Source organism: Jaculus jaculus, chromosome 6, assembly GCF_020740685.1.
Source record: "Jaculus jaculus isolate mJacJac1 chromosome 6, mJacJac1.mat.Y.cur, whole genome shotgun sequence".
Classification (NCBI taxonomy): domain Eukaryota; kingdom Metazoa; phylum Chordata; class Mammalia; order Rodentia; family Dipodidae; genus Jaculus; species Jaculus jaculus.
The window spans coordinates 43,450,199-43,463,801 of NC_059107.1; the positions used below are offsets into that span (position 1 = coordinate 43,450,199).

Sequence of the window (13,603 nt, forward strand, 5' to 3'; positions counted from 1 at the left end):
CAGGTCAGCCCCCTCCCGCTCCCCCTGCAACATGCCACTAATGTAGCCAGTGGGGCTTAAGGTGTCACCGAGTTTGACAGCTTTAACAAAGGAGGTGTCATCCGGAGAAGATGAAAGAGTGGAGCTGTTTATTTGAGGATTAGAGACTTAAGAAATGTGTGTAGCTCTGCAGGCGGCGTTTCTGCGTCTTCTGCTCTGTGTTCCCGACAGAGTGTTCTCAGGGCTTTAGGGGAAAGAATGCCCCATAATCCAGTTTAATGTTACAAGGCTTTCCAGGGAGAAGAGTGACCCCCTCCCACAGAGCTTTGTTCGGAAGTGCTCTCGATGCAAATGGCACGGAAGACAGGAGTCAGGAGACACAGGTCCTGTCCCAACTTTATTAACAATGGACTCGAGTCCAATTCTGCGTTGTGTAGTAGAGTAACCACTTACCCTGGCGGGGGGGAGGGGAGGTCTGGTTCAGTTTCTCCATTGCTGTAGCTACATTTCCTGTGTTCAGTAGTCACACACATATGTGACTGTCATGCTGGATGGAGACCTTCTCTGTCTCTGTAATGAAGTCAGCCTAAAGCCATCAGACACTTACAGCAATGGTGGAGTGTTGTTGATGCATCACTGCTCACTATCTGCAAGGTGATTGATGGAAATGGCTGATCGCCACCTGGAACCTGAGGGGCAGTGAGACAACTGGGCGGGTCACTTCACACTGTGGCTAAGAGAGGCAACTTGAGACACCTCCTGTCAGAATTAGAGACATGGCTCTGAACATGGGCGAATCCCACTGGCTTACGGAGGAAATGAGCAGTATGTCGCGAGTGAAGGTAATAATACATATTGTTGAAACCTCAAGAGCATCTCTCTGCCACTGGTCTGATGTTGCGACGGAAACCCCAGAGACGCGCCATCAGATCAGAGTGAGATCAGTCATCAAGCGCTTAGCGTGTGCCAGGCACTCTTCTGAGCGTGGACCATGTCTAACTCCCCTCAGCCTTATCCCAGGGTTAGGAAGTGGCCATTATCAGTCTCCCCCATTCAACAAAGGAGAGAGGGAGGGATGGCGAAGCTCAGCAGTGCTCGTGGGAACACAGTCATTGCTGGAGCTGGGATCAGGACCAACAGATAAAGCACAGCCCTGAAGTTTTATTGCCTCCTGCGCTCGTGTCTGTGAACCCAGCAGGCACAGCCCAGATGCCAGTCTAGGCACTCTGCCTCCAAGCCTGTACTCTGTGTCTCCGCTTTGGAGCATGGCTTGAGGCGCTGCCCTCTGAGCCACAAGGACCATCTCCTTGGACCTTTGCAGCTTCCTTCTCAGGGCCATCTCTACATCCTCACGCTCATGCACGTTTGTCAACCAGGTCACGAGGAGTGCCCGAGTCGCTGCCCGGGATTCACACACTAAGGCGCGGCAGGAGGACTGAAAGTTAGAGGCCAGCCTGGGCTACGCGCGGAGCTCCTGCTTGAAAGAAGCCAGGCACACAGTTCATACAAACTGACCAGCGACAGGTGGGCAGTGACAAGATCAGCTTTTCTACCATAAAGCATGAGCCTGCTCCACTCCTAAACAGGTGGGTTCCACCATTCCCAGAATTCCACCTTCCCTCACCAGAAACCCCCCTCCCCCGTGAGCACTTCCTTCAACCTTGGACTCTGAAGTCAGGCTGAGGCAGGAGACTACTTGCAGCTTCTATTTTCAGAGAATTTCATGAGCCCACTCCAGATTTGCTGGATCAAAATCTCCAGTGGTGAGGCTTGGGGCATCTGGTTTTCTGGTTGGTTATTTGGCCTTTTTCCTTTCTTTCACTCTTTTTTTCTGTCTTCCTTCCTTCCTTCCTTCTTTCCTTCCTTCCTTCCTTCCTTCCTTCCTTCCTTCCTTCCTTCCTTCCTTTCTCCCTCCCTCCCTCCCTCCCTCCCTCCCTTCCTCCCTCCCTCCCTCCCTTCCTTCCTTCCTTCCTTCCTTCCTTCCTTTCTTCCTTTCCCCTCTCCCTCCCTTCTCTTTCTCCCTTCTTTCCCTTCCTCCCTCCTTCCCTCCCTTCTCTTTCTTCCTTCCTTTTCTCCCTCCCTCCCTTCCTCCTTCCCTTTCTTCCTTCCTTCCTTCCTTCCTTTCTGGGAAAGCTGTGCCTCAGCCCCCCACCCCCAGTCCTGGACTCACAAACACTACTATCACACCCAAGCTCACGTGCATGTTTTGCTTGTGTATATGTCTGTATGGGAAGATCCATGTGCACGGGGGCATTTTCATGCAGAGGCAGGAAGTTGACATTGGATTTCTTCCTAAGTCGCTCTCCATCTGTGTTTTTTTGAGTGGGGGAGAGAGTGATGAGAGAGAATGAGTGCACTAGGGCCCCAGCCACTGCAAACAAACTACAGATACGTGCACCACTTTGTGCATCTGGTCTTAAGTGGGTACGGGGGAATTGAGCTTGGGAGCATCAGATTTTGCCAGAAAGTACCTTTAACCACTGAGCAATATCCTCAGCCCATCTTATTTATTTTTAACTATTTTATTTTTTATTTATTTATGTAAGAGACAGAGAGTATGAGTGTACCAGGGCTTCCAGCTGCTGCAAAAGACACGTGTGCCACCTTGTGCATCTGGCTTACCTGGGTGCTGGGGAATTGAACCTGGGTCCTTTTACTTTGCAGGCAAGTGCCTTAACCACTAAGTCATCTCTCCAGCGCCCCCCCCCCCCCCCGCCATCATCTTATCTTTTGAGACAGAGTCTCACACTGAACCTAAAGCTCACTGATTTGTCCAGACTAGCTGGCAGACCCTACGGATCCACTTGTCTCCACCTCTCCAGTGCTAGGATTCCAGGTGAGCTCCACATCTATCTTTTATGTGGGTACTGGGGTTCCAAACTCAGCTCCTCTTTCATGTGGGGCCATCTCCCCAGCTCCTTGCCTACATTTTTAATAACTTCCCCAGGGATCTCTGCCGGGCACACAGCCTTGATCCCCATCCTTCGGGGTGCTGCCTGAAAGCCCTGCCTGGTCACAGGTACTTTTCTTTCCTCTCGTGGGACTAATAGACGCCATATTCTACAGCCACCCAGTGCCCACTGCCCTGAGCCTCTTCTCTTCTCACTGTTGGCTGTTTCCTCTGTTCATCTTGTTTGTTCTTCTTACCCCAGGGCTGTTCCTTCCCAGACTTTGTCTCTTAACATTCGTTGTTCCGGTTTCTGTGCAGTCTTATTTCTGGCCTATCACTACACGAATATTCGCACAGTTCGCTCTTATCCCACCTCAGCCGTCATAGATGCTTAGCAGGTTAGATTTGTAGATGAGACTTCGGTGGGGGGGACCCTCATTCTACTAAGAAGGCAAAAAGGCCTTAGGGGAGGACATAACCCCGAGCTGTAAGGAAAGCTGGAAAGAAGACTGCAAGCCTAGCTCCTAAAGCCCGGCGCACGGAGGTAAGCCGTCTTGTACGTCAGGAGCAGAGGTTGAGTTCCAGGCTCAAGTGGACTTAAACCCAAAGGTGTTGGGTGACTTTTCACTCCTGGAATGTTTGTTTAATGATTATAAATCGATTAATGAGCCTGCAGCCCAAATCAACTGAGTACAGCCTAGGAATTCTTTTTTTTAAATTTTTATGATTTTTATTGACAGCTTTCATAAGTATAGACAATAAACCATGATAATTACCACCCCATTCTCCCTCTCTCAAATCCACACTCCATTCAATCCCCTCCCCTTCCAATTAGTCTCTGTTGTTTAATTATTTAAAAAAAAAAACATTTTTTTTAAATTTTTTTTTTGTTTTTTATGTTTATTTATTTATTTGAAAGTGACAGACAAAGAGGCAGAGAGAGAGAGAGGGCAGGAGAGAATGGGCGCGCCAGGGCTTCCAGCCTCTGCAAACGAACTCCAGACGCGTGCGCCCCCTTGTGCATCTGGCTAACATGGGACATGGGACCTGGGGAACCGAGCCTCGAACCGGGGTCCTTATGTTTCACAGGCAATCGCTTAACCACTAAGCTATCTCTCCAGCCCTCTGTTATTTATTTTTTATATTAATTTTTATTCTATATTAATTATAACAGGTTATTTTATCCTCTGACCCCATCTCCCATTACCCTGGAGAGCCTCCACAGTGGGGTTATGGTAGCCACTTTAGGGTCATGAAGGACTCAGTCCCTGTGGGGCAGAAGGGGACCATGCCTCAGGATACTCCTACCCACTCTGTAGCTCTTACAATCTTTCCACCCCCTCTTCTGCAGTGCTCCCTGAGACATAGCAGGCTTGTTGGCAGTCTGATTAGTGTTGTGTGCTCTGTAGCTTCTGGATTTGTGTTTTGATTGACCACTGTGTCTGTCACCATCAACCTGAGGCTGGTTGTCAGGCCAGCAGTCAGAGCAGTATTTGTACCATCATTTCCCAAGCAATTTCTCCTGGGCCATGATAGAGATGGTAGAGGTGACACATTTCATGGTGGGCAGTCAGTTAACTTCTTGTTTTCTCCGCCATCTGTAAAGTAAAGCAGATTTGCCAAAAAAAAAAAAAAGCGAGAGCAGCTTGAGTTAAAGAGGGGTATGCGATATAATAGGAAGCTTTTGTTGCTGTTGTTTTCAAGCCCATTCTTCTTTTCCAGAGAGCAGAGGGGACTTGTCTGTAGAGTCTATGAGTTTCCTGACAATGGGATTCTGGACCAGATATGAATTCTCTTCCCACTGAATGGTCCTCACGTCCAATCAGAGAACAGTCAGTTACCCACAGAGGTTGCATGCCACTATTGCACAAGTGTGTGCTTCTTGTCTGGTTGGTTGATCTTATAGTGCCCTGCTTATTCATGCTGTTGGTGACTGTTTCCTCCAGCAGCTCTCATAGGGCCTTCCAGCACTATGAGGGCTACCCAGGTGGGACCTAGTTTCCCTTCCAGTTGCAGCGTGAATTCTGATGTCTTGTGGTCATAGCCTGTGGTGCCTTCAGCAATAGGACCTTACATTTTAGCTATGACAGATAATCAAGTGTTTTGGTAATGGCTTGCATTGTTTTGGGGACTCACGGGTCTCCATGGCTAACAGCTCACAGTGGGTGGCAACCAAATTCTGGGTCTGGATTTATTGGCCAGAGTCCATGATTTTAAAGGGAAGCTTTTTCCACCTTCTGTCTGAACTGCTTCCCTTCCTGTTTGTTGGTGGTTATATTTTGTAGAATGGTAACCAGAATGAGGGGTCCTGTCAAGCTGCTTCATGTTGTCTTCACTTTTTTGTAATTTGTAATTCCCTCCTCACCTTCCCTTTTATTTTGATATCATCATCTTTTCCTCCTATTACAAAGGTCTTTTGCAGGTAGTGTCAGGTACTGCAAAGTCTAGGTGGCCTCAAACTTATTGCAATTCTTCTACCTCTGCCTTCCAAGTGCTGGGATTAAAGGTGTGCACCACCATGACAGGCTTTTTTTTTTTTTTTTTTTTTTTTTTTTTTTTTTTTTTTTTTTGACAGAGAAAGAAAAAGAGAGAGGGAGGGAGAGAGAATGCTGCAAATGAACTCCAGATGCATGTGCCACCATGTTCATCTGGCTTATGCGGGTTCTGGGGAATTGAACTTGGGTCCTTAGGCTTAATCGCTAAGCCATCTCTCCAGCCCCTTATTTTATTTTTTAAATAATATTTGTATTCATTTATTTATTGAGAGAGAGAGAATGGGCACACCAGGGCTACTAGCCACTGCAAACAAACTCCAGATGCATGAGCTGCCTTGTGCATCTGGCTTATGTGGTTCTGGAGAATCAAACTTTTGTCCTTAGGCTTTGCAGACAAGTGCCTTAACTACTAAGCCAACTCTCTAGCCCATTTTTCTTTTTTTTTTAATTTTTATTTATTTATTTATTTATTTATTTATTTGAGAGCGACAGGCACAGAGAGAAAGACAGATTGAGGGGGAGAGAGAGAGAATGGGTGCGCCAGGGCTTCCAGCCTCTGCAAACGAACTCCAGATGCATGCACCCCCTTGTGCATCTGGCTAACGTGGGACCTGGGGAACCAAGCCTCGAACCGGGGTCCTTAGGCTTCACAAGCAAGCGCTTAACCGCTAAGCCATCTCTCCAGCCCAAGCCCATTTTTCTTTTTAAAAAATATATTTTATTATATGTATTTGTGTGTGCATGTGGGGGGGGAGGGAAGGAGTGAGAGAAAGATAAAGAAAGAGGCTATGGGTGCACTGGGGCCTCCTGCCCCTGCAAATTCACTCCAGACACATGTGCCACTTTGTGCATCTGGCTTCACGTGAGTACTGAGGAATCAAAACTGTGCCAGAAAGCTTACAAAGCTAAGCCATATGCTCAGCCCTTGTTTTTTACATTAAAATAATGTCTTACTATATATGAGGTGGGATGTGATGTGATGGGTATGTATGTGGGCGTGCAGATGGGCGGGCACTGTTGTACACACGTGTGAAGGTCAGACTAGAACCTTGGTCTATGTCCTTCTCTTCTTGATCAACCACCTGGTTCCTTAAGATAGTCTCTCAACTCTGAGGTGTCATTTTCTCCATTTTTAAAAATTTTTTAAATTTTTTTTGTTCATTTTTTCTTTATTTGAGAGTGATAGAGAAAGAAAGAGGCAGATAGAGATAGAGAGAGAGAATGGGCGCGCTAGGCCCTCCAGCCACTGCAAACGAAATCCAGACGCGTGCGCCCCTTGTACATCTGGCTAACTTGGGACCTGGAGAATCAAGCCTCGAACCGGGGTCCTTAGGCTTCACAGGCAAGCGCTTAACCGCTAAGCCATCTCTCCAGCCCATTCTCCATTTTTTTGATCAGCAAGTCCCAGTGATTCACCAATCTCTGATCCCTACCCTCAGGACTGGGGTTAGAGATATGCGTGGCAATGGTCAGCTGTTTAGGTGGAGGCGCTGGGAAATCAAACTCAGCCAGTCTCAAGCCCTCTCAGGCCTTCATGTTTGCATGAGAAGCACTTTGAATCACTGAGCCATCTCCCCAGTGCCCTAGAGTCTTTAAAATGTGGGATTAGGACAAGGAGGTAGCCCAGTGGGTGAACACTTGCCTAGCCTACTCTAAGCTGTGGGTTGGATCCACAGCCCCACATAAACTGACTGGCCTCGGATTTTCAGGAGATCGTCTTGCTTCTGCCTTCCAAGTGCTGGGCTTATCAGCACGCATTGTCACACCAGCTTTCAACCTTTTAATCCAACTGTGTTTTCTACTGCAGCTGTGCCTCGGCCACCAGCGATCGCATAGACAGAGGGGACTGACAGGTGGGCAGAGACTCAGGGGGCTGGTGTTGATGTCCTCCAGCTCACAGACTACTTAAGCACCCTTGTTCTCTTTCAAAAATCTGCCTTAGAGTCACTTTCAGTAACTCAGTTCATTTGGTAAGCACTTTTTGTATATCCACTATATCCCTAGACCTTGTGGGCCCCTAGTATATAACAGAAGTGTGTAATGGTAAAACAGGACCATAAGAGAGTTACTATTTAAGGTGGCGGCTCCTTGCTGGTGTCCAAATCATTGAGGCCCAACCTGCAATGAGAGGGCCCTAGGAACTCTTTCACAAAGTAAATGTTGAAGACCTAGTATGTGTGGCACACAGACTGGGTGCTGAAGAGGTGGATAGAGACCAAGAGGAAACAATCCTTGCCCTCGGGGAGCTGGAGGCAATTCCAGAGGTTCAGATACCATGGGTCCTGAGCGTTTGGCTTGGCTGCTGTAGCTATCGTAGCCTTAAGAGAGAGGTCCTGGCGTGGAGATGGAGACGGAGAAAGAACTCAGTGGCATAGCATTTGCCTAGCGTGTATGAGGCCCTGGGCTGGATCTCAGCAAGACAGAGAGGGAGGGACAAGACAGGAAGGAGGGAAAGATAGAACACACTTAAATTTGAAGGGTATAATCTGTGTTCCATATCACTCCAGAATTTAATTTGTATCACAGGGGGATTTGATTTTCATACAGTCTCATATGCTGTACATGTCAGATCATGTAGCACTTGAGGGTAATGGGTGTTGCAGTCAGGCTCACATTGCTGGCAGAAAACACTCGACCAAGAGCACCTTGCAGGGGGAAAAAAAGGTTTATTTTGGCTTACTGGCAGGGGAAAATGATGGCATGAGCAGAGGGTGGACATCACCTCCTGGCCAACATCAGATGGACAACAGCAACAGAAGAGTGTGCCAAACAAAGGCAAGAGGAAGCTGGTTGTAACACCCATAAACCCGTCCCCAACAATACACTGCCTCCATGAGAATTCAATTCCCAAATTGCCATCAGCTGGGGACCTGGATTTCAGAACATCTAAGTTTAAAGGGACACCACATTGGGCATCTACTTCCACTCCTTTTATTGTTTTGGGTTTTGTTTTGTTTGTTTTGTTTCTTGAGGTAGGGTCTTGTTCTAGCCCAGGCTACCTGGAATTCACTCTGTAGTCTCAGGGTGGCCTTGAACTCCTGGCAATCCTCCTACTTCTGCCTCCCGAGTGCTGGGATTAAAGGTGTGTGCCAACACGCCTGGCTATTTCTTAATTGGTGAAATAAATATAGTTGCATCCATCTTGCTGGATTGCCAGATGGTTTGATTAAGTTAGAAATTAGACTGCCTTAGTCAAGGACCTACCTCCTGAACACTATAAACAGTGTCACCTAGTCAAGTCTGTTCTACCACTGACCTAAACAAACAACAACAGAGAAAGATCCCGCTGCTCATTTTGTTTGGAACTGCAACAGAGCCGCCAGTGTGCCGTGGCGGTGTAGGAGAGAAGGAGAGAGAGAGAGAAGGCAGGGGAAGAAGAGGGTAAAGCAGCAGGGAGGAGAGAATCTATCAGATGCAAGCAGAGGCAGGTGGGGGGTGTTTTATGTTCACTCTTGACAAGCCATTCACAGGCCACACAGAGGGAAGCGATGCGTAATAGATAATTATTTAGATAGCATCTGCTTAACCAGTCCCAAATGGTACTCAATTACTAGAGAATTAGAAATCCTTAATTATTGGTGTGGAATTTCAAAAGGAGAGCCTAGGAAATATGCTAATGCTCCTGAGGGGTGCCCAGGTGGGACCCAGGCGTGCCAGGCTCCTGCCATTCATTCACCTGGGAGAGGTACTGGGCCAGGACAATTACCAGTGTGGGGAGAACAGCTGGAGACCCAGGAGACACCAGTGCAGGCTAAGCTGTGCCTGGAGCCACATCAGAATAGTTGTGTCCTATCTGGGCAGTGGAGCTGGGAGAGAGAGAGAGAGAGAGAGAGAAGGAGAGAGAGAGAGAGAAGGGGGAGGGAGAGGAAGCAGAGATAAATTCATCTGTTTAACATTTTATATGGTGGAAAGGAAAGAGGAAAGGAGAGGTGATGAATGAAAAGGAAGCTTCTACTCATTGACCTCATACTTTTCTCTGGCTCTCTCCAAACCAAATAAGACGTAGGTCTATAAGGGGGTATCAATACACTGATTATATGAAGGAGCGCTTTGGGCTAGGCATTATTTTAGGTGCCACACACATCATCTTCCCCATTTTACGTGTGAGAACGCAGGCTTAAGTGGTTCGGGATCACCGCTAAGTAGAGCTGAGTGCCACCACCAGCCTGGCTTAGAATGAGTGTTTCCAAACATTGGCAGCATTTCCTTCCGAGTCCACACCTGAGGAGCTGTCACAGCTGCAGTGACACACAGAAGAGGTGCGCCCGCCCGAGCGGCTCAGAGGTGGAGGAGGTGTCCCTGACCTCTGGCGACGGTCTCTGGTCACTGGCCTCTCCTCCCCATCCACCCTCCTAGCTATCTTTAACTCTTTTAAAACAGAATGTTAGCTCGTTTTCTGTTATTTTTTTAATTTATTCATTTGCAAGCAGAGAAAGACTGAGAGAAGAGAGAGAAAGAGACAGACAGAATGGGCACACCAGGGCCTCCAGCTACTTTCAAATGAACTCCAGATACACGCACCACTTAGTGCATCTGGCTCTACACGGCACCGAGGAATTGAACCCAGGGTACTAGGTTTTGTAGGCAAGCACATTAACTGCTGATCCATCTCTCCATCCCTACCTTTAATTTTGTTAAGTGTACATGTAGTGTATGTATGTATTCATATGTGTGTGGATACACACGGGTGATTGATCCATTGAACATGTGCATGTGTGTGTGGGGGTACACACGAGTGATTGATTGATCCACTGTGAACGCGTGTCTGTGTGTGTGGGTAACCACGGGTGACTGATCCACTGTGAACTCATGCCGTGTGTGTGGGTAACCACGGGTGACTGATCCACTGTGAACTCATGCCGTGTGTGTGGGTACCCACAGGTGACTGATCCATGGTGAATGCATGCCGTGTGTGTGGGTAGCCATGGGTAACTGATCCACGGTGAACACGTGTCCATGTGTGTGGATACCCACGGGTGAGATCCACTGTGAACGCGTGTTCGTGTGTGTGATCCATGATGAATGCATGCCACGTGTGTGTGGCGGTCAGAAGTCAACATCGTGGTCTTCTTCAATCTGTCTCTACTTTATTCTTTTTTTAATTATTTATTTGTGTTTTGTTTTTTGAGGTAGGGTCTCACTCTAGCTCAGGCTGACCTGGAATTCACTCTGTAATCTCAGGGTGGTCTTGAACTCACGGTGATCCTCCTACCTCTGCCTCTTGAGTGCTGAGGCTAAAGTGCACCACCACACCTGGCTCTCCACTGCATTCTCTGACACAGTCTTTCACCTCACCTAGAGCGTACTGATGCAGCCAGCCAGCCAGTGAGCCTCTGGGATCTCCCACCTCCACTTCCCCAGTGTTGGGATTACAGACACACCCCGGCGTACCAGGCGTCTGACGTGGGTGTGGGAGGCTCCCACTCAGGAGCTCATGCTTGTGCACCAAGCACTTTACTCATGGAGCACCTCCCCAGCCCAGCCTTTAAATATTTTTGAGACTGGGTTTTCTCCATACTCCCAGGCTGGCTTCAAAACTCCCCATCCTCCTGCATCTACCTCCCAAGTTCTGAGGTTACAGTGGGAGCCTCCAGGCCGGGTGAAACTCTCTCAGAGAGTTCCATTGTAGGTCCATTGTGGACGACATCTGTCCAGTGGGCCAAATCCCTCTTGTCCCTCCCTTCAGTTCCAGGAAGACTACACTGCAGGGTTGTGGAATCTATCCCGTGAAATAGTGCAAATATAGCAAGGATGTCTTTGTGGTTGCATCAGAACCAGGCCTGAGGATTTCCTCTGGAATGACAAAATGGAACTTTAAGTGACAATGAGAAGCTCACCTGGGATGGAAGGTTGGGGGCATGTTGCTGGAAACAGGTGCTTTGTATTGATTGATTGTGAGGCTGTTCTCAGAGGTGGTGACCTATGCCGAGGAGGCCCAGGTAGCATTCCTCAGGGTCCTTCTCCACCTTGCAGAAGCATGACTACCCACGGTAAACGTGTGCTCTGTTGCTGTCCCCATGTATGTGTGCGTGTATGCGTGAACATATGTGCTCATGAATTTCCCCCGACAGCAGTGTGAGGGAAGTGGTTTGGCAGTCATCCGGGAGACGTGCGCTATCCTGAATTTACTCTCATTTGCTGTTCGACTTTGGATCTTTGCGCTGCCTCTCTGAGCCTTATCATGCAAAACATAGGAGTTAGAGGAGATGTTTTTAAAACATATTTTATTTATTTATTATAGAGAGAGAGCACTGTCATGCCAGGGCCCCTAGCCACTACAAACTCCAGATGCCTGCACCACCTTGTGCATCTGGCTTATGTGGGTCCTGAGGAATTGAACCTGGGCCCTTAAGCTTCACAGCGAAGCATCTTAACTGCTAAACTATCTCTTCAATCTAAGAGGAGATGTCTTAAGCTGGGAAATAATTTAGGCTCTCCTGTAAGTGATAAGAGGGACCACCCCTTTAGCAGCCCCTGCAAAGCAGTTTCTCCCTCGGTGACTCCCTTCCTCCTCCAGCAGCCACCTTGGTGTAACCACCCTGAGAATTATTTCTACCTCCCAGTTGATGTCTCAACACTCTCCCCTCTCTCCCCTCCTCCGCCTTGCTGTGGAGGCCAAAGCCACAGGCAGGCAGGCATGTCCAGACCTCAGTTCTCACAGCAGCCGAGGAAGCTGTTCTCAGAGGTGAGCATATCCTGACCCAGACTTCCAACCCAGTGTGCTTATCTGTAGACTGCTTTGTTCCTCCAGGCCCAACACGAGACTGGAGACTGGGTTTCAACACAGCCAGCAGATCCCAATCTCAGTGGCCCGCCCTGTCCACGGGCACAGCCTCCAGCACCTTGCTCATCCAGCAGAGACTTGGCTCATTGTCTGCAGGGACGCACTCTCTTTGGAGCTTCTCTGGTCCCCAGCTGGAGCGGTGGCAGCAGCATTGGCGAGGCGATTGCACAAGACTCCTCTGGAGGGCCAGTGACAGCATCTATTTACTATTTCCCTGCTCGTTTATTGGGCTGGCAGCGCCCTGCCCGTGGTGAGAGCATGTTGGGAGCTTCTGATGCCCTTGCTCTGTACATCTGAAGGAGGATGGTGGTGGCAGAAGCAGGGCTGGACATGAGGGTTGGCAGGCTTAACAGTGGTTCTGGGATGGAGAGATGACTTAGCAGTTAAGATGCTTGCCTGCAAAGCCAAAGGACCCAGGTTTGATTCCCCAAGGCCCACGCAAGCCAGATGCACAAGGTGGCACATGCGTCTGGAGTTTGTTTACAGTGGATGGAGACCCTGGTGTGCCCCTTCTTTCTCTCTATCTGTCTCTTTCTCTCTCTTAAATGAATAAATAGCCGAGCGTGGTGGCACACGTCTTTAATCCCAGCACTCGGGAGGCAGAGGTAGGAGGATTGCTGTGAGTTTGAGGCCACCCTGCGACTCCATACCGAATTCCAGGTCAGCCTGGGCTACAGTGAGATCCTACCTCAAAAAACCAAAAATAAATAAATAATATTAAAAAAGAGATGGTTCCACATTGTGTATGACAGTGTCATTCCTAGGTATTTAAGTCTTCCATAGGGGTTCACTCTACCTATGGGCTTCAGAGAGGGGTCACCACTCTGGGGACAATAGAGGGACTGCCACAAGCAAGCTCTGTCCACTAGCACGAGCTGAAGAAATGTATCAAAGCAGAAGTTATCCCACATCCAAGACATTGCCTAGAGTTCATATCGAGCTAACTATTGATCTTCACTTGATGGTTGGTTCTCTAGACTTGGGTCTCGAAGAGGGGATACCAACTATAATAAAGGGACACTTTAAATTTTTTTCTTAAATTTTATATAAATTATAACAGGTTGTACTCTTATTCCCTCTCCTAGGCTCCCATTACACTGGGAGCCCTCCACATTGGGGTTATATGGCATTCACTGTAGGGTCATGAAGACCTCAGTCAGTCCCTGTAGGGTAGTGGGGGACCATGCCTCAGGGTAAAAAAAAATGTCTTTAAAAATAAATTTTTTGAGGTAGGGTCTCACTGTAGCCCAGGCTGACCTGGAATTCACTGTGTATCCTCAGGGTGGTCTTGAGTGCACAGCAATCCTCCTACCTCTGCCTCCCAAGTGCTGGGATTAAAGGTGTGCACCACCATACCTGGCCAATTTTTTTTTTTTAATTAAGAACATACTTTGTATGGATAAATTACATGTTGGTACCATCATTTCCCTCATCCCTGCCTCCATTCCACTGGGG

The 13,603-nt window shown here is 48.3% G+C and overlaps 1 pseudogene; it reads left to right on the forward strand.

The window, feature by feature from the left end:
- Window positions 1-755: 755 nt before the first annotated feature.
- LOC123453223 overlaps window positions 756-13,603 on the forward strand; it is a 58,697-nt pseudogene continuing 45,849 nt past the window's right edge.